Below are 22,067 nucleotides of genomic sequence, written 5' to 3' on the forward strand. Positions count from 1 at the left end.
GTGGCTACCACAGCTGCTTGTTCTTGTTTTATGTCTTTCTTTTGTTCGCGTTTTGTATTAACAAAAATTACAATAACATGGAAGAACTACACACCAGCCTCTCATTTGATATATTATTTGCCTTGTTGATTTGGTGACTGCAAGGGAGATGAAGAGGGAGTAATAGCCGGGTGGTTATACCACTAGCCTGTTGACACGCCAGCATAATGTGTTTAATGTAACTTGCTTCTCACTAATAGCTTCAGTCACCCAATTTGTATTGGCCCCAAAAGCTGGCAACACAACTACTAGATTGGCTGGTGGGCTCAGCTTTTGCATTATACCCTTGCTAAATTGTTCTGAAGGATTGCCAGGCTACCATCAAGCCTGGTCATCTCAAACTGACAGCTCAGAATGAAGAATCCCTTTGTTTGATGCCACCCATGTGTATGTGAAGGAGGCATTGGGCAATGAAGAAAATGGAACTCGTTGACTAAATCTTGGTGTTGGAAGAAAAATGTACAGGTATGGGACCTATTATACAGAATTCTCTGGACCTGGGGTTTTCAGATTATTGTGATTTGGATCTTTGTACCTTAAATCTCCTAGACAATCATGTAAATATTAAATAAACCCAATAGGCTTCCAATAAGGATTCATTATATCTTAGTTGGGATCAAGTGCAAGCTACTGTTTTATTATTACAGAGAAAAGGGAAATCATTTTTAAACATTTGGATTGTTTGGATAAAATGGAGTCTATGGGAGAGCCTCTCTGTAATTTGGAGAGTTCTGGATAACGGATCCCTGTATACCTGTATTCTGTGCTCTCATCCTTACCAATGGTTTACACGTGACATTAAAGGGAAGAACAAATGAAAATAATTTTTTTGTTCACGAATGATGTAGTTTGAGTACAGTAGTAGCATTTTCCAAGATGGTTCCCCGTATGTTCCATATGCTTAGTGAGTTCCATCAACGATAATGAGAATCCCTGAAGACAAATTGCAGCTAGCGCCATTATAAATACCCTTGCCCATGGCCCTTACAGCAAAACCTTACTAGTCCTTTTGGTCACTGAGATCCTCTTTAGTAAAATGACGACCATAAATGACTAATATCGGACTGCCATGAGTTTTCCTGTAACTCTTAAAAAGTAGTACTTATGGGACCTGTTATCCAGAATGCTTGGGGCCTGGGGTTTTCCTGATACGCAGCTTTTCCATTTGAATCTTCATGCCTTAAGTCTACTAGAAAATCACGTAAACGTTAAATAAACCCAATATGCTGGTATTGCTTCCAATAAATATTAAGTATTAGGGATGCACCGAATCCACTATTTCGGATTTGGCCAAATCCCAGAATCCTTCGCGAAAAATTGGGCCGAATACCAAACTGAATCTGAATCCTATTTTGCATATGCAAATTAGGGTTGGGAAGGTGAAAACATTTTTTACTTCCTTGTTTTGTGACAAAAAGTCAGATGATTTTCCTTCCAGCACCTCGGATTCGGATTTGGTTCGGCCGGGCTGAATGATTCAGCCGAATCCAAATCCTGCTGAAAAAGGCCAAATACTGGCCGAATCTCGAACCGAATCCTGGATTCGGTGCATCCCTATTAATTATATCTTAGTTGGGATCCAGTACAAGGTTATGTTTTATTATTACAGAGAAAAAGGAAATTATTTTTGAAAAATTGGATTATTTAATTATAATGTAGTCTATGGGAGACAGCCTTTCTGTAATTTGGAGCTTTCTGGATAATGGGTTTCTGGATAATGGATCCCATACCTGTAGTTTTTGGATGACAGCTCACCTAACACCCAAAAACTCGAACTACTGCATTTTTAAGAATTACAGAAAAACGCATGGCAGTCTAGCATTAGTCATTGATGGTCGTGATTTTACTAAAGAGGATCTCAGTGACCAAAAGGCCTAGTAAAGGCAACGGGCAAGGGTATTTATAATGTTGCTAGCTGCAATTTTTCTTCAGGAATTGTCTCGCTCTACATGCGCTCACTATAAGAATTGTGTCTGTTATCCGGAATCCCATTATCCAGAAGCTCAAATTATAGGAAGAACTTCTCCCAAGTTCAAATAAGATAATTCAAAATTTTACAAATGATTTCCTTTTTTTCTGTAATAATAAAATTGTACCCTGTATTTTATCCCATCTACAATCTAATTAATCCTTTCCGGAGGCAAAACAATCCTATAGGGTTTATTTAATATTTAAATTATTTTATAGAAGACTTAAAGCATGGAGATCCGGATTATGAAAAGATCCCTTATCTATAAGAATGGTGTCTGTTATCCGGAAACCCATTATCCAGAAGCTCAAATTATAGGAAGAACTTCTCCCAAGTTCAAATAAGATAATTCAAATTTTTAAAAATGATTTCCTTTTTTTCTGTAATAATAAAATTGTACCCTGTATTTTATCCCATCTACAATCTAATTCATCCTTTCCGGAGGCAAAACAATCCTATAGGGTTTATTTAATATTTAAATTATTTTATAGTAGACTTAAAGCATGGAGATCCAGATTATGAAAAGATCCCTTATCTATAAGAATGGTGTCTGTTATCCGGAAACCCATTATCCAGAAGCTCAAATTATAGGAAGAACTTCTCCCAAATTCAAATGAAATAATTCAAATTTTTAAAAATGATTTCCTTTTTTTCGGTAATAATAAAATTGTACCCTGTATTTTATCCCATCTACAATCTAATTAATCCTTTCCGGAGGCAAAACAATCCTATAGGGTTTATTTAATATTTAAATTATTTTATAGTAGACTTAAAGCATGGAGATCCAGATTATGAAAAGATCCCTTATCTATAAAAATGGTGTCTGTTATCCGGAAACCCATTATCCAGAAGCTCAGATTATAGGAAGAACTTCTCCCAAATTCAAATTTTTAAAAATTATTTCCTTTTTTTCTGTAATAATAAAATTGTACCCTGCATTTTATCCCATCTACAATCTAATTAATCCTTTCTAAAGGCAAAACAATCCTATAGGGTTTATTTAAATTATTTTATAGTAGACTTATCCCTTATCGGGGAAACCCCCACGTTTCCAGCATTCTGGATAACAGATCCCATACCTGTATTACGTGGTAAATTAGCTTAATCTTGAATAGCTGTCAGTTTCCTCTTCTTTGTCTGATACATTGGAACTTATTTCCCCCCAGAAGGGACTTGTTTCACTACCTGAATTATTGTTCCCTAGAGGGCTGGAGAACTTAGTTGCCCTGCAGCTGCACCTGTTTGCCAAAATAAAGATACCTGCCCAGCACACAGAGCAGGGGTGGGGACTGACACACATCAGAGCAAGAAAGACCCGTCAGACAGGTGTGAAGTCAGTGGAAATCTGATCACAGACGTGTAACCTGGGACCTTCCTTGTCGAACTGGAAACCCGTTCGGGAGCAGCAGAGAACATGCCACCGCTAACAGAGTGATACCTGTTATTTGGGCCAAATCGAGGGAAAACAGAATAATGAGAACCTATGAAAAGCTGTCACTGCATGGAGGTAAGGAGGAGTGATAGGGACAAGGGACTCTTAGTGCTGGAGTAAGCCGAGATGACAGTCAAACACACACACACAGAGTAAAGGTGAGCTGGAAACCCTATGATTGGGGTTTGCAAAGCTGGGACTCTGGTAAAGGTAAACAGTGAGGAGAGGTAAAAAGCAGAGGCAGACCATAATAAAAGGCATAGTTAGTGGCCCGAAAACAGGCTCAAATAGTAAGAGACAGGAGTACAAATCCGGCTTCCCCGTGTTACTCTTCCCTGGCAAGATACTGGGCTTCCTTTGGGATATAATCCCTAATTAAGATATAATTAAAATAAAATTTGAACCTCATTTAAACACCATACCCACGTAGCAATTCTGGCACATCTACACCAGCCCAATACCACTGGAACACACACAAGGGCTGAGTGTCCACAAACACGTCTCGCTCACATGGAACCCCTTTCCTTTAAGCAACATGTCACACTGATTTTCTTGAGTAATGAGCTACTGTAAGGGTTTAGTCACTGTATATGTTTATAGTAGGGTTGTGCTAAATTAGCATTGTAATGTAATTGGTCCCCCGGTTGTGTAATAAAAGTGAATTAGGAAACACTGCTATGGATCCCGTGATACCAAGGGACCGTCACTGCTGCCTATTGATTGTCATGTGACTGCTGGTGTCTGATCAAGACAAACAGGGGGTCACACTAGTTATAAACGCTGAAGTCCCACAAAAACCTTTTTAAACTGCTGTGTGGCTGCACATAAGGTACATGCAGTAGCTGGTTTTACCACAGAGTTTACTTTAGAGTCTGTTGAGAGGAATTGTTGTTTCCTGTTATACAACTTCTTTAATAGGCCAGGGTTTATTTAATGTGTTTATTAATCATCTAGCAGTGAGTACTGAATGCAAGGTGTCTGGGTATCCGCATGTTCAGGCCCGGATTTGTGGGCAAGCCACAAAGACCCGGGCCTAGGGTGGCTCGCAGGTAGGGTTGCCACCTGGCCGGTATTTTACCGGCCTGGCCAGTAAAAATGATGGTTGATCCCAATGTTATTAATAAGGAAAAAAGATATATATATATATATATATAGGAAGGCCAGTATTTTTTTTCAGAAAAGGTGGCAACGCTACACGCAGGCTGCACCTTAAGGAGAATTCAACCCTTAAAGGAAAACTACACCCCCCAAACAATGTAGGTCTCTATTAAAAGATACTGAGTAAAACAGCTCATGTGTAAAACCCTGCTTCATGTAAATGAACCATTATCATAATAATATACTTTTTTAATAGTATGTGCCATTGGGTAATCATAAATAGAAAATTGCCATTTTAAAAAATAAGGGCCGCCTCCTGGGATCGTAAGATTCACTGTGCACACATACAAACCACATGTAAGGTCACATGAGCCAATTAACAGACAGAGTTCTGCCTTTTGCTTCCTCACTTCTTCCTGTTACAGTTAGTGTTGTAGTATTTCTGGTCAGGTGATCTCTGAGGCAGCACAGATAGAGTCACAAAATGGTGGTTCAAGGCAAGAGATGTAAAAGGGCAATATTTATGTAAATATATATTCCAGTTTGGTAAGATTCTTTAATATTTCATTCAATTTGATATAAACTATCTGTTGCTTAAGTATTCATTTTGGGGGTATAGTTTTCCTTTAACTAAAAAAAACCCTACCCTACGTAGACCCCCTCCCTCCTCCCCCCAGCCTAGATTCTCTCCCGGGGGAAATGCCCCTAACTTTTTACTTACCCCTCGCTGTAGATTCAGGGATCGCAGTTCACAGCAGCCATCTTCCAGGTCTTCGTGTCTTCTTCCGGCACTTTGGCAATTCCCGTCTATTTCGGCGCATGCGCACTTGTCGCAAACTGGGTAATTGCTCCAACTGCGCATGCGCCACTCCGACGGTCTCAGATTACTGAAGACCCGGAAGGTGGCTGCCGTGAACTGCGATCCCTGCAGGCTTGCCAGGTCTAGTTTTAAAAACTAGCCAAAGTCAGCTACAAAACCAGCCCAAAACTAGCCAAGAGGCACTTCAAACATTGCCCATAAATAGTACAATATGTGCAGTGAAAAAAAAAGTCTAATGTGAAAATATGCCTATCGAATTTTCACTGTTTTGCAAATATTTCCATGAAGCAGAATGGGACAGATTCGCCTGTCACCAGGGGCATATCCACAGAGGGGGGGACCAGGAGGTATAGGGGCCCCATAAGGCCTTAATACATATACAATTTCAATAAATATTGGTAAAACAGGTCACTCTCTAGAGATTTTGGTGGCCAGCAGATGTTTGTCCCAAAATTGTCTGAAATTGAGGAAAGTCACTGGAAAATGCGAGAATGCTTAAGAGTGACGGGAGACTGGGGTACAGAGCCCCAAATCTGGTAACTCCCGACTTCTACACAAGTCAGTCCCTTTGCATGCTGGGTATTGTAGTCTTGCATTAAACTTGGCAGTTGGCAAATTGTTAAACAGAAACTACATTACCCAACATGCATTGGGAGATGCAGGCTTGGCACATTAGGGCAAGAAAAAATAGCCCAAATCCGTACCTTGGCTAGTTTGTACTTTCAAAACCCGCCTGAGCTTTAAATTAGTAGCCCAATTTGGCTGGAAAACTGCCAACCTGGCAACCCTGGATCTACACCGAGGGGTAAGTAAAAAGTTAGGGGCATTTCCCCGGGTTAGCATCTAGGCTGGGGGGGTGGAGGTGGGTCTACGTAGGTTAGGGGGGTAGGGTTTTTTTAGTTAAGGGTTGAATTCCTACCTCAACTGGGGACTGGGTGGGAGATTTTGACAGTTGTTTAAGTCTATCGACAATGCGTAGAAGGCGTTAGGTAAGTGCAAGTGCGATCGTAGGGGGTGATAGTTGATTTTGGGCGGGTCCATTGAGAAGGGGTGTGCCGAGCGGGTGGGGGCACTTGTGGACTTGTGTAATGTAATGTATTTGCTGCAACATATACGTCCATTAAACTTTATAATTTGCCGCCGTATGCAAATTAACCTGAGCGAAGACCTCTAACGAAGTTGCTCTAGGCATAATTGAATGCTAGCGCATCTTCCCTTTGATTGCCGACATAACGCTAGCGAAAATTCGCCAGCGTTCGGCACCCTGGACACAACTTTGCATTTTAGTAAACCAGCATTGTCTGAGAGAATTTTCGTCTAGCGAAGTGTTGCGACGTGTGCAAAGCCGTCGCTGGCGAATTTTCGCAGGTTAGGGAATTTGCTCCCAAGGGCCAAAGCTGATCAGCCATCCTATATAGACCTATAGATGCAATGCTATTACTGTGGCCATAAACCAACACTAGGCTCCTCACAGAGTGCAAGACAAGTGCTATCCAGTCTTGGGTTAACAGCAATGCTTATTATAAAGCTATAAGCTCACCAGGTTAACCTAACAAAATGTCACATCCGTCTGTCTACAGCCGTTGAGATAGTCTCGCTGTGCAAATACATTGAAAGAGGTGGAATCAGAGCTTGGGAAAATAAGGCATTAAACATTGTTCCTGAATTGAGACGTTACATGAAGACTTTTACTGTTGCTCCTAGGCAAACACGGATCTGGTTGCACTTTCTTAATCTTTATGTAAAAGTGTTACTGCCTTTGGGAAACGCACGCAATTTGATATCTGTTTACAATGGCTGGAAGAGAATATTTCTCTGTTGCATTTACATCTTTATGATTTCTCATTTCACACAGTGTTGTGCAATGTTGTTGCAGGTGACTAGGAGTGTCTGTGTGACGTATTTTAGTCAATGGCCCTAGGGGCTAGGGTGTGTCTGTGTCTTATCAGATGAAGGACTGAGGTTCAATGGCCAAAGGCCGATAAAAGTTGCAGACAGACGAGTCTGCAGCTTATTGGCCCGTGTGTGGTGGGTGGGCGTCCCTAATCGATATCTGGCCGAAAGTCGGGCTGATGCCGATCGGGCAGAATGGCCTCCATTCTGACAGGTCCGGAATTGTGGCAAGGCCACAAAGGCCCAGGCCTAGAGCGGCACAAATTCAGGAGTGGCATGCCATCCAGTCGCTTTGAAGTCAGTTGCACATGCGCAATCTCGCATATTCAAGATATGCATATATATGCGCACGCACAAGGGGGACGCGGACGGGGAGAGACGCAGATGTGGAGGGGAAGCAGAAGGGGAGGCGGAGGGAAAGGGAAGAGAGACACTGAGGGGGAAGCAGAAGAGGAGGCGGATGGGGAGGGAGAGAGACGCTGAGGGGAAAGGGGAGGGAAGGGGAGGGAGACGCGGACGGGAAGGGGAGAGAGACGCTGAGGGGGAAGGGGAGGGAGACGCGGACGGGAGGGAAGAGAGACGCTGAGGGGGAAGGGGAGGGAGACGCGGACGGGAAGGGGAGAAAGACGCTGAGGGGAAAGGGGAGGGACGTGCAGACGGGAAGGGAAGAGAGACGCGAAGGGGGAAGCAGAAGGGGAGGAGGACAGGGAGGGGGAGGGGAGAGAGACACGGAGGGGGAAGCAGAAGGGGAGCAGAGGGGAAGGGGAGAGAGAAGCAGAAGGGGAGGGGGATGTGGACAGCGAGGGGGAGATGAGCAGAGACGGCCTAGGGGCAATCCGTTTGTAAATCCCTAGGGCCCACGATCGGATCATCCCTATATCGCCCACTTCAATGTGGGCATATCATGGAGAGATCCGCTCATTTGGCGATATCACCAAATGAGCAGATCTCCCTGTGAATGGCCACCTTTAGCTTCGCTAACAAGGTGCAATTCATATAACAAAGTACTAAAGCTTTGGCACAAGCCACATTTTGATTAAAGCTGCTGGTATGGCTAATGTCACACATTTTCTCCAGCTACAAATAACCAAATGTGTAGAAATCCCCCTAATCCCCTTCTATTACTTCCAGTGACTTCAAAGCAAAACACACACAAGAGCAGGTGTGAGTGCTTTTCTACTCTAATACACTCCAAGAAATGCTAAAAACCAGCTTGTTTCTTACTAACTTACTAAACACCAACCAGCTTGTTTCTACCAAGCACTAAATATGCAAAGACAACCAGCATGCAAAGATTACAGCAGTATGGGTCAACGAGGAGACTTCTTTGTGTCTATAAGGGTAGGACTACACGGACGATTTCCGTGCAATACGACACGCTGTGCAATAACGCAGGGTCACGTTGGATGCGACAGAAATCGGGTAAGTAATGGCATTGTCGGATGGTATCGCAGCGTTGATCTGGCGCGAAACGACTGTCGGATGCTGACGCAGCGTGCAGTGAAAATTTTCACATTAGACTTTTTGTTCAGTGCAGATATTGTGCTATTTTTGCCTACTTTTGAGGTGCCTCTTGGCTAGTTTTGGCCTGGTTTGTATCTGACTTGGCTGGTTTTGAAAATTAGACATGGTAACCCTGCCTACATGGGCTTTACTCAATCAGGGACTCAGGCAGGTGCACAAACACAATCATACACACACATATACACACATGCATATACACACACTCACATACACACACTCATGCACACACACAAATACACACACTCATACACACACACATATACACACTCACACACACTCACACACACATATACACACTCATACACACACACACACATATACACACTCATACACACACATATACACACTCATACACACACACATATACACTCATACATACACACACATACACACTCATACACACACTCATACACACACTCATACACACTCTCACACACACACATATACACACTCATACACACACACATACACACACTCATACACACACACATACACACACTCACATATACACATTAGGGATGCACCGAATCCACTATTTTGGATTCGGCCGAACCCCCGAATCCTTTATATGCAAATATATATATATGAATATGCATATTAGGATTCGAATTCGGTTCGGCCGGGCAGAAGGATTCGGCCGAATCCAAATCCTGCTGAAGAAAGCCGAATCCTGGCCGAATCCCGAACCGAATCCTGGATTCAATGCATCCCTAATACACAGACATAAATACACTCATATACACACTCATACTCACACACTAATATGCACACTCATACACACACACACATATATAGGCTTCTCACAAGTAGAGAAATTGTGACAATACTTAGCAAACCTACACAATAATACACAATTCATTAGGCAGCAGCACAAAAAGATCTTGGTCAGGTCCAAACACACAAATGCAGAATGAGATATACTAAGTAAAACACACACATGTACATGGCAGACACAGACATACACAAGTCATTAGAAGATTAGGACAAATTTGGAGCTTTCACTGACAATAAACATTAGCGCTATTACCTTATTCCAAGTCTACTGCTGCTACACAAACTGCTTATCTTCCCCTCAGTCTAAGTCCCGGTACAGATGCACAGGGATTGGCTAGGATGCAGCATGAATTCTTCCAGTCTATCCAATCGTGTGCAGAAGTACAATGATTGGCTATACTGCTGGGTCAATCCCTCTAGCCTACCCAATCGGTGTTCAGTTGTACCGGGACTAAGACACTGAGATTATATCTACAGGCAGTGGCTTGAAACAGCTTCAGTTCAGGTCAGAGACTCCAAGTAAAAACACTTGCAGAGTATCCACCATGTGTAATAAAAGCTTATTGGTTGTGAGAGAGAATACAATTCCCGAGTGATGGATGGATTCTGTTCTCAAGCTAGTCTTGATCACTAGTACCTGGCCTTGAGGCAGAGCCAGCTGCTTGGCTGGAAGGGCAGTTCTATGTTTTTTCTGTGACGTGGAACAATATCTCTATGCTCTCCCACCAGTACCTGTTATCCAGAATGCACGGGACCTGGGGTTTTCCGGATAATGGATCTTTCCCTATTGTGGATCTTCATACCTTAAGTCTACTAGAAAATCATGTAAACATTACATAAACCCAACAGGCTTGTTTTGCTTCCAGTAAGGATTAATTATATCTTAGTTGGGATCAGTACACTGTTTTATTATTACTGAAAAAAAGATAATAATTCTTAAAAACTTGGATTATTTGGATTAAATAGAGTCTAAGGGGCAAATTCACTAAGCGCCTAACGCTAGCGTCAATTCGCTAGCGTTGGGCATTTTTGTTACTTCGCAAATTCACTAACGAACGCTGGCATAAATTCGCTAGTGTTACTTCGCACCCTTACGCCAGGCGAATTTCCGCTACGGACGTAACTACGCAAATTCACTAACGCGCGCAGTGTACTGAATGCTACCTTTACACTAAACTTCCTTCGCCACCTCAGACCAGGCGAAGCGCAATAGAGTAGATAGGGATTGCTTCAAAAAAAGTTAAAATTTTTTCTAAGTCCCAAAAAACTCTGGCGTTTTTTCTATATTATGGGTGATAGGCTGAAAAAGATCGAAATTTTTTTTGGGGCTCCCCTCCTCCCCCCCTACATTTCCTAACTCATGGCAACTTAACTATACAGTGGGCACATGTGTAGTGCAAAAAAAAAATGTATTTGATGTTTTGAAGGTTTCCCAGGCATTTGTAGTGATTCTACGTATTCCTCCATTGAAATTTGAATTTGGCGCCGTATGCAAATTAACCATCGCTAGCTTAACTTCTCTTCGCTTAGCGAATCAACCCTGGCGCAACTTCGCAACCTTACGCTACCCCTGTGCGCAACTTTGGATTTTAGTGAATTTGCGGAGCGCTGGCGAAACTACGCCTGGCGCAACTACGAATCTTAGTGAATTTGCCCCAAAGGGTGATGAAATTTCTATAATTGATTTGATTGCTGAATATACAATTTAACTGTGGAGATGGGAACTTAAGAACTAGTTTGCTTGATTAGCAGTTATTTTGCTGAACTCTAAGATCCAGTTTGAGCTATGGGGTAGTTGTTCCCAAATTGTGGAAATAGCCCACCCTGGTAAGGCTTTTAGGGGCATGTTTACTAACATTAAAGGTTAATATCAGGCCCATGCCCATGGCAACCAATCAGCAATTGGATTTAAACAGTCACCTACAAGTTAGAAAACAAAAGCAAAGATCTGATTGGTTGCTATGAGCAACATCTCCGGGGAACTCTGGAGATATTTATTTTGAATGTTTGTATAATCCTTGGCAGAGGCAGGGCAGAATTTCTAACAGGTGTGCCCCTAGGCCACTCACCCCCTGTCCCCGACTCGCTCACACTTCCCCCTCTTCGCAAAGCCCCACTGCTTACCTCTAGGGTTGCCACCTGTTCAGTTTTGACTCAGACAACCAAGTGTTTTGAAGGGCTGTCCGCAGGGGTGCTCCGCCAATGAAGCAAGTTGAAAAACTCACCTCAGGTGGCAGCACCAGATGGGTTGCCAGGGGTGGCAAAAATCCGCTCCTTGTACCTTTAAAGGAAAACGATACCCCCCAAATGAATACTTAAGCAACAGATAGTTTATATCAAATAAAGTGGCATATAAAATAATCTTATCAAACTGGAATATATATTTAAGTAAATATTGCCCTTTTACATCTCTTTCCGACTGGAAATTCGGCTTTACTAGTGTGAGAGGACGCAATTGCGGTCTCCGCACTAGTGTTGCGGCCTCCCCCCGGACAGGTAAGGGAGGCAGCATTGCAGGAGCCGCCTCAAGATTCCCTTTGACTGATGCAGTGATCGGCCGATCGCCACGCCATAGCTTTGCCCCTGATGTTAAGACCCTATCCAGTCACAGAGCTACCCCGCCCCTTTGTGTCATGGCCCCATCCCCTGCCCTGAGTTAAACGGGCCAAAAGGTGGCAACCCTAATTACCTCCCTCACAATTCCCCCTATTGCTGGCAATAGGGACTGGGCAGGTTTAGATGCAGCGATGAGCAGACGAGTTTAGATGCATCGGGTGGGCCTGTTACGGCCAGCATGATGCCATCAGCTCTTTGCCACCCTAGGCCCGGGCCTTTGTGGCCTGCCCACAAATCTGGGCTTGAGCAGAGGTGGGGTTCGCCTGCAAGCTAGTTAGTATAAGCTTTTTGTTGTCCGACTCCTAGATACACCTGAAAGCACCTTGAAGGGCAGTCAATGTGAGATGTGGCATGAGTTGGTGTCCTAGATAGTCTTGGGACACTTGAATAATTGCCACATAATTGGTTTCCTGTTTCTGAAAAAGTTCAACAACCACTGCCATAGGGTATTGCATGAAGATAGATATTTTACTAGCATAACAGGGTTTTCTGCCCAGGATTCCCTTTGCGTCGCATACAAATGAGAAGAGGACCCCCTTACTTAAAATGCTTTTCATGTGGATTCATTTACCTGGCTCTACATATGCTGATCAGAAAACCAACACTGAATTTGAATCTGATCAGCTAACTACATGGTCAATAAATTTGGTCAAACAATGTAGGCCCATCAAAGGTTGTGCACATTGTATTTATATTGTTGGGAAAGCCACGGCTTACTGTACCCTACATTCTCCCTGGCTTTTGCTCGCAACTCTCCTTCTGCTCCTGCCTCATTTATTTTGGGTTAATGTTATGGTATCAGTCCTGGCAGCATTCAGCTATTAAATCTAGAAAGAGTGTTTAAATAACAATAATCCTCGCTCTTTTAAAAACCTCAAGCAAATGCCATATGTCTCATACTTTATTGACTTTATCCTTGTCCAATAATTTTTTACCTGTCTATTTGTTAAGTGAATATTGAATGCAGCTATGTTTGAATTCTTTTTATTCTGTAAATGTTCTGTTCCTCCCTAATGTAAACAGACAAAACCCTCACCATGGAAAAAACATCAGTCACACCATATCCTTATTAAAGGGAACAGATACTTTATAGGAGGAGAATTGGCTCCACTTATGTTCCTTTATGGTGACAGTTAGGGATGCACCGAATCCAGGATTCGGTTCGGGATTCAGCCAGGATTCTGCCTTTTTCAGCAAGATTCGGATTCGGGCAAATCCTTCTGCCCAGCGAACCGAATACGAATCCTAATTTACATATGCAAATTAGGGCCGGGGAGGGAAATCACATGACAAAACAAGGAAGTAAAAAATGCTCTCCCCTTCCCACCCCTAATTTGCATATGCAAATTAGGATTCGGATTTGGGTCGGTATTCGGTCGAATCCAAAACAGTGGATTCGTTGCATCCAGAATGACAGTACTGTAGCGCACTTTATTCAAAAAATACTGTCTGTGCATAACTCTATTTATATGGACAAATAGAAGCAGGATTTTAAGGTAGAAGGGGTTGTTTACCCCATTATCAGTAACATAATAAAAGTCATGTTTGCACCTGGTCTAGTAAACAATAGCAACCTAGACATCTATTATTTCTGTATTTTATGTATTAGTAATCATTTCTGTATTTTTCCCTTTACATGGGGTGCCAACCACATTGCATTGCAAGGGGTCTCTTCTCTTCTTTAACTCCAGCTCTGAAAGACAGCTGCCGTTAAGATTATTTTTGGCAGGGATATTCCATATACATTTATTTGGAGGGGTTGAACTTCATGGACTTTGTCTTTTTTCAACCCGATTTAACTATGTAACCAGGAGAGGGGCCAGAGTCAAGGCAAGCAATCCTGAGCCAAATGTGTGTTTGTGTGTGCCCTTTATTTCCTGTACTATGTATAGAAGCATAATTAAACTGAGGAATGCATATAAATAATAATTATAGTTATATAATTTTATATTATTATTATTATTTTATAGCTGAGGAGTTATAACAACAAGGGCAAAATATTTCAGCCGAGTAATTTTCTATTTTACTACCTGTATTCAGTGGTGTAAACAGGGCAACTATGGGGGAGTACAAGTACTATATCAGTGGGGGGTACCCTCATTGCCAGGGCTTTGAAAACCAATATGTAGTATTGCTCATGGTGTTAAATTAGATCCCAACAGGAGCCCAGAGCAGGTTTCTGATGGAGGACTGGGAAATAACTAAATGACATGCACTGGACGCAGGTGCTACCAGTCTGTGGGTTCTGATTCATACACAGGTTTCAGACTGTTGGGCACAGGCCCAGAATGGAGCACAAGAACTGTTTTTCTTTCTGGATGAGTTTATATTTGGAAATGCTGTACATGCTTGAAGGCTATTCACAAAGGTGCCTATTTATGTAAACCCAATGTACATCAGGGTGCAGGTGTGCACAAGTCAAACGTAAAGGAGTAGGACTGGTCCACTGGGAAAAACTTGGTGGACCCTGGTCTTGTTGGGCCCTATGGTGGTAATCAGCGCCGATGTTGTCAGCGATAATAGTGGTAGGGCGGTGTGCCAGAATGGTGGGCCCTTATCTGGGGGGACAGGGTGGTGGGTCCTAAGCTGGGGGGATGGGGTGGTGGGCAGGCCTGGACTGGCAAACTGTGAGTTCTGGCAAATTCCAGAGGGGCTCCTATAAGGTCCCATAGAAAGTCATTATTTAGTGAGTTGGTGGGGGTTGTTTGGGGCTATGTGTGGGCTGATTGGGCCTGTGTAACTGAAATGCCAGGGCCAATTTTAATTCTCAGTCCGGACCTGGTGGTGGGCCCATAGCTCAGGCCCTGCCACTGATCCTTAGAAGTAACAGCTCCCTTAAGGAAGGGGGTACTTCTAGGGTTACCTTAGCCTGATAACCCAATGTCAATACACCTAGGGAATTAAATGCTTACACCATAATTGGCACATGTGAAAACATGTGTCTCATATAACTTCAGTTCCCACTGGTACAAGTTTTGGTGCACACTTCTTTCGGGATGGCTGTTATTATGATGGAATTCTGTGAAAAATGGTAACATTGTGGGGAAAACAGGTGTCTGTGCATTTTGCACAATGTGGTACATTAATGAGCTTTAACATTATTGATTACATGCATTCATATGAATTCAGATATCACAGCTGTACTATATGCTGGGTTTCAGTCTCTCTCTCAGCTAAGGGATAGTGTTTACAATTGCTGCTGGAATTTCTAAAGATACATGTGTCTGAATCATTGACATCCACGTCATTTTTCTTTCTAGTTAAGCATAAAACCATGCTTTGTTGTAACCGTATCTGACATCCATCCGCTAACACACAATAATGGGCTCCACTCTTTGTTCTACTGATGGAAGGACTCGTGTTGCTCCTAGACACACCCAAACACACACACACTTGAGGAGACAAGTACACATTGCCCTGAGGGGTAGTCATTTAGGGCTGGGCAATCCTTTCTTTTTTCCCCATTTCTGCTAATGTTTTCTGTCTATCACCCAAAAAGTGGGGAGTGTTCTAGGCTTGTGGAATGTACCATGAGTTTAGCAAATGGCTTTCTCACCTGATAGAATGTTACTTCAATTAGGCTCAAAGTACAATTGCTGTCATCAACGTGAGCTGGATTTTCAGCAGTTTAGGGGAGGGGAAGACTAAATATAACATACAACCCTCCCAGATTAAAACTTTTAGAGGAAATGAAGAAAGAAATATAAAACTGTCCATTCGCAGACTTTAGAAGAATCGGCAGCTTATTGGGTCTTGTAGGGGCTCTTCAGATGACCTATCTGACCAATACATGTGGAACAAAGAAGTTTAGCTTTTTTTGCTTTAAGCTAGTGATGAACCAAATTCATCATTTTTGGATTTAACTGAATGACAAAAATTAAAAAAAATAATGCACTAAATCCCTAATTTGAACCTTACTTTGTGTATTTAAATTTGAGAACAGTTAAAGGGCTGAGTACAGGCCCGGACTGGCAATCTGTGGGTTCTGGCAAATGCCAGAGGTGCTGCTGTAAGTTGCTATAGACAGTCGATATTTATTGGGCTGGTGGGGGGTTTGCTTGGGCCTCTGTGTATTGGAATGCCAGGGCCTATTGTGAATGCCAGTCCGGACCTGGCTGAGTATGATGTAGATATTAATATTCTGAGACAATTGTTTTTCATGTTTCATTATTTGTGGTATTTGATTTATTTAGCATTTTATTCAGCAGCTCTCCAGTTTAGCTACAGTCCAAATGACCCTAGCAACCATGCATTGATTTGAATAAGAGACTGGAATATGAATTGGAGAGGGACTGAATAGAAAGATAAGTAATAAAAAGTAGCAATAACAGTAAAGTTGTAGCCCTAGGGCAGAGACACATGCTAAGATTCTGGGAGATTCAGGCCCGGACTAGCAAACTGTGGGTTCTGGCAAATGACAGAGGGGCTGCTGTATAGTTCAATAGAAAGATACCATATAGTGGGCTGGTAGAGGGCTGTTTGGGCTTGTGGGGGGCTGTTTGGGCCTCTGTGTACTTGGAATGGCAGGGCCTATTTTGACTCCCAGTCCAGGCCTGGGGAGGTTAGTAGCCCAGCGACAAATCTCCTCTTCTTTGTAGTGACTAATCTCCCCAAACTGCCTTCCCCTGCCTTCCGCCGGCTAGAATGTAAATCACCGGCGGGATGGCACTCGGAGTGCTCTGTTTTCCGAAATCGGCCAAAGTTGCCTCACAAGGAAATGCTAACAGAGCATTTGTGTTTTAGATGAGGTCAGTGACCTCCGTTTGAAAGCTGGAAAGAGTCAGGAGAAAAAGGCAAATAATCAAAAGCTATAAAAAATAAATAATGAAGACTAATTTGAAAAATTACTTATAGTTGGTCATTCTGTAACATACTGAAAGATAACTTAAAAGGTGAAGCACCCCTTTAACAAATGTCATCAGTTATGAACAAACCATTGTCATTTTCATTTGTCCTGTGCTCTAAAGTCACATGACTTTCAGGCTTTAGATCAACTGGCTGAACACATAAGGGCTCATCTTTAGCCACAGTCATTGTGTGAATTAGTACAAACCTCTCTTGAGAATTGGGGAGAATCTCAGAGCGACTAAGGTTGGTTCTGGGCTCCTGTAGCCTCCTGCATCAATAGACATAGCTAACTTGCGCCTAAAAAAATCAGATGCAGATGTTATTTTTATGTCAAGAATTGGAAATGGTGACTTTCCAACATTGAAGATTTTTAGTGCAAAAGCGTCCAGGGTAGTTCACCTTTAAATTAACTTTTAGTATGTTATAGAATGGATAATTCTAAGCAACTTTTCTATTAGTCTTAATTTTTTAATTTGTATAGTTTTTTTTCTAGTTTAGTTTCTTCTTTTGACTTTTTCCAGCTTTCAAATGGGGGTCACCGACCCCATCTAAAAAACAAATTCTCTATAAGGCTACACATTTATTGTTATTGCTACTTTTTATTACTCATCTTTCTATTCAGGCCTCTCCTATTCATATTCTAGTCTCTTATTTATATCAATGCATGATTGTTAGGGTAATTTAGACCCTAACAACCAGATTGCTGATATCACAAACTGAAGAGCTGCTGAATAAAAAGCTAAATAACTCAAAAACCACGACTAATAAAAAATGAAAACCAATTGCAAATTTACTCAGAATATCACTCTTTATATCATACTAAAAGTTAATTTAAAGGTGAACAACCAATTTAACATATTGGCTGGAATTATATTAGGTTAATCGCCACCTGGCCTCCAATATTACTTTGGAACTTGCTGCATTGTGCGTAAAAACATGGTGATACTGTATGTTCCGCAATTTATATTTTGCACACTGCACTTTCTCCTCTAAATAAGCCCTTAAGTATGTGCCTATTTTAGAATCCTGAAAAAGTGCTGGGAATCAAACAAATTCTGGATTCGGTGCATAAAACAATTTGTATATATGTTTTTTTGGCATAATATTTCATTCACTGCTTTACTAATATTCCCATACATCCCTATTTCTTAACCTTGGGTCCCCAGATGATTCATTAACACATAATTTGGGGATTAAGCATGTTGGGGGTTATTGTCCCACAACATCTGGAAACCCAAGGTGAAGAAACAGGGCCATATAGACATTAATTACAGTGCGTCGGTGTCAAAAGAGAGACAATAACACTGAGCTCTGTGTCACATGAGCCCATCCTGGATACTAACTGGAGTTTTGTAGGTCAGATCTGCCAGTGCACAGTGGAAACTAATCTGCAGTCTGAAGGCTCAGTGACTCCTGTCGGCTTGTGAATAAAACATAAAAGCAGAGAAATAAATTGTCTGTTCTTTTCTTCCCGCGGCCGCAAGACACCTTGACTGATCCAGCAGGGGACACATGAGCTGTTTATCTTGTAACAAGAACCTGCCTCCTAAATTTTGTATGCCAATCCCTCCACCCACGCCTATAGAATTTTATTTATTTATGGATTTTGCTTCCAAATCTCTGCACAGTAACTCTGGGTATGCATAACCTGGTGGCATTTTTGTAAAATATTTCTACTTGTCATAATGGAGAGAACAATGTAAACAGCAGATTGGGCAGATCCATGTACCTTCCCTGCAGCTCCATGTCAGTCTCTATCATATTTTCCAGTGTTGGGCCAAACCTGGGCCACATCACAAAGAAAACTATAAATAGAAAGTTTGTATTTTACTTCTTCTTAAAGGAGTAGGCCTCCTAAATAAATCTGTAGGAATATCTGCAGGCAGTAGCATTATCACCTGACTTGGCATTTCTCCTTCATTATCTTTAAAGGGATACTGTCATGGGAAAAAAAAATTTTTTCAAAATGAATCAGTTAATAGTGCTGCTCCAGCAGAATTCTGCAGTGAAATCCATTTCTCAAAAGAGCAAACAGATTTTTTTATATTCAATTTTGAAATCTGACATGGGGCTAGACATTTTGTCAATTTCCCAGCTGCCCCTGGTCATGTGACTTGTGCCTGCACTTTAGAAGAGAAATGCTTTCTGGCAGGCTGCTGTTTTTCCTTCTCAATGTAACTGAATGTGTCTCAGTGGGACATGGGTTTTTACTATTGAGTGCTGTACTTAGATCTTAGGCAGCCATTATCTTGTGTTAGGGAGCTGCTATCTGGTTACCTTCCCATTGTTCTTTTGTTTGGCTAATGTGGGGGGGAAAGGGAGGGGGTGATATCACTCCAACTTGCAGTACAGCAGTAAAGAGTGATTGAAGTTTATCAGAGCACAAGTCACATGACTTGGGGCAGGTGGGAAATTGACAAAATGTCTAGCCCCATGTCAAATTTCAAAATTGAACATAGAAAAAAATGTTTGCTCTTTTGAGAAATGGATTTCAGTGCAGAATTCTGCTGGAGCAGCACTATTAACTGATTCATTTTGGAAATTTTTTTTTTCCCATGACAGTATCCCTTTAACTCATTTTTAAAAAAAATATTTAATGTCTGAACAGTGTTTCACTTTTCCAGGGATCCAGGGCAACCATTAGGAATCAAAGGGCCCCATGCTAAACTAGCAAGGCTGTTACCCCCAAGTGGGGTTCCAATTATTAACCTATTGGTCACCTTGGACGCTGGGCAGAGGACCATGGAAACCAAGCAGAATGAGGTCCTATTGGGGAAAAATGTTATGTAGATGCATCGCTATGCCCCTTATCCACTCTAGTCATACCCATTATACTAAATAGTGATTAGTATATTAGTAACTTGTAATATGGGAACATTGAAAGTATAAAAAAGTTAAATTGCCACTGTCACTCTTCAGTATGCTAAACTGATGCTTGAGGGCATCCCTTCTTTTGTCATACAGGTATGGAACTCGTTATTCTGAAAGGCCCGAATTATGGAGAGGCCGTCTGCCATAGACTCCATTTTATCCAAATAATCCAATTTTAACAAATTATTTCCTTTTTCTCTGTAATAATAAAACAGTACCTTGTACTTGATCCCAACTAAGACATAATAAATCATTACTGGAAGCAAACCAGCCTATTGGGCTTATTTAATATTTACATGATATTCTAGTAGAGTAAAGGTATGATGATCCAAATTATGGAAAGATCTGTTATCCAGAAAAAACCCCAGGTCCCGAGCATTCTGGGTAACAGGTCCCATACCTGTACTATGAAATAACATATTGCATAGTGTGTAGATCCCTGATCAGACATATCTAGAGTAATAATATGTAACATGTACTTACCACTGGCATTTTCTAACGCTTCCTCGCCCTCCGTTGAGGGCATTTTTCTTGGGCCCCATTTCTGAAATGAGACCCTGGTCGAAAAAATGTCATTGGTAAGTGCAAGTAATGTATTATTGCACAAGATATTTTTAAGAGCCTAAATCAGGAATCTCCAACCTGCAGGGCTGAGCACCATATTTTTGAGAAGGCACAGAGCAGCAATACCCAGGGGCAAGTGAGCAGTAAGGGTTATGCTCTTGTATTTGTTCCCCCTGTGGATGATAAAATGACCCCCTATTAGCTCTGGCTCTAGAATGGGAAATATCTCTCCTTGAAAAAGGAGCATTAGAGCAGCCTAAAGACATTGAAAAAACTATGTATATGTCTTATAAGCAAGATAATTAGTGGTGCTTGCGAAGCAAAGCATCACTACTGTTATCTTGCAAACTTATTTTTTTAGTGGTGCTTGCGAAGCAAAGCATCACTACTGTTATCTTGCAAACTTATTTTTTTAGTGGTGCTTGCGAAGCAAAGCATCACTACTGTTATCTTGCAAACTTATTTTTTTTTAGTGGTGCTTGCGAAGCAAAGCATCACTACTGTTATCTTGCAAACTTATTTTTTTTTAGTGGTGCTTGCGAAGCAAAGCATCACTACTGTTATCTTGCAAACTTATTTTTATTCTTCTTCCGTATGAAAGTTTGGTGCGTAACTAGTCCCGCACCGTTTGTCCTAGACCCATGAATGAGGTGTCAAATCGTGTGGCTTAATCGGGAATGGGGTGGTATGACTTTTCTAAGGGGTGGGTGGTTAATTGCCCCTTGCGGGGGCAATTAACCACCCCGAAAAGTCCCATAGATTAACATTGAGGCCAACTTTTGACGGATTCTAGCGCAGAGAGGGAATCTTGTAGAAACGTTAAATTTACCACATTTGAAGAGGTTTGCGACCTGTGTCAGATGATACCCCACACGAGGGTATAAGTTTTACCCCCGGGGCAGGAGAGGTCCCCAAATTTGCCCCATTGACTTATAATGGGGAATTTATCGAATAATTAGTTTGTCGCAGACCCATGAATGAGGTGTCAAACCGTTCAGCTTATTCGGGAATGGGGTGTTGTGACTTTTCTGTCCTATTTTGGGGACCCAAAAAAGTGAGCGGAGCCGCAAACAACCAATCAGATTTTCCCTATTGACTTCAATGAGAAAATGTAAACAGCTGTAATTCTCACAGTAATAAAGCCAGAGCTCCCAAACTTGGCACCGTGGGTCACTGGGTGACTGCAGCCAAAATTTACAAAAAGTGGGCGGAGTCTACAACAGCCAATCAAATTTCAGCCATTCAATTAAATAGGAAAATTTTAAACTGCTGCCGCTCTTAGACGGTTAATGGCAGCCTCCTCAAACTTGGCACAGTTGGTCACTGGGGGACTGGGATTAAAATTAAGAAAAGTGGGTGGAGCCAAAACCAACCAATCAGATTTCTTTGATTGGTTTTAATGGGAAAAATTAAGAAGGCTGCCATTCTCTCAGTATTGATGTCAGGGACCTTGAATATCACAAATGTGGTCGCTGGGGGTTTCCACTTCAAGTTTAGAAAAAGTGGGCGGAGCCACCAACAACCAATCAAATTTCATTCATTGATTTTCAATAGAAAAAAATAGAAATGCTGCCATTTTTACACATTAAATGACAGCATTCCCAAACTTTGGTATGTTA

General features: G+C 41.8%; 2 protein-coding genes across 2 annotated transcripts in view; one reads left to right on the forward strand and one right to left on the reverse strand.

Annotated features, from left to right (window-relative positions):
- The window catches only part of LOC108696092 (synaptonemal complex central element protein 3), a 22,587-nt gene extending 12,701 nt beyond the window's left edge, over positions 1-9,886 (reverse strand). Inside the window, exon 1 of the mRNA XM_018225122.2 lies at positions 9,803-9,886. The gene's annotated coding sequence lies outside the window, so the exon portion shown is untranslated. The remainder of the gene's footprint in view (positions 1-9,802) is intronic.
- The window catches only part of styk1.L (serine/threonine/tyrosine kinase 1 L homeolog), a 27,810-nt gene continuing 8,890 nt past the window's right edge, over positions 3,148-22,067 (forward strand). The window contains exon 1 of the mRNA XM_018225121.2: positions 3,148-3,515. The gene's annotated coding sequence lies outside the window, so the exon portion shown is untranslated. The remainder of the gene's footprint in view (positions 3,516-22,067) is intronic.

Source organism: Xenopus laevis, chromosome 7L (genome assembly GCF_017654675.1).
Source record: "Xenopus laevis strain J_2021 chromosome 7L, Xenopus_laevis_v10.1, whole genome shotgun sequence".
In the NCBI taxonomy this organism is placed as follows: Eukaryota; Metazoa; Chordata; class Amphibia; order Anura; family Pipidae; genus Xenopus; species Xenopus laevis.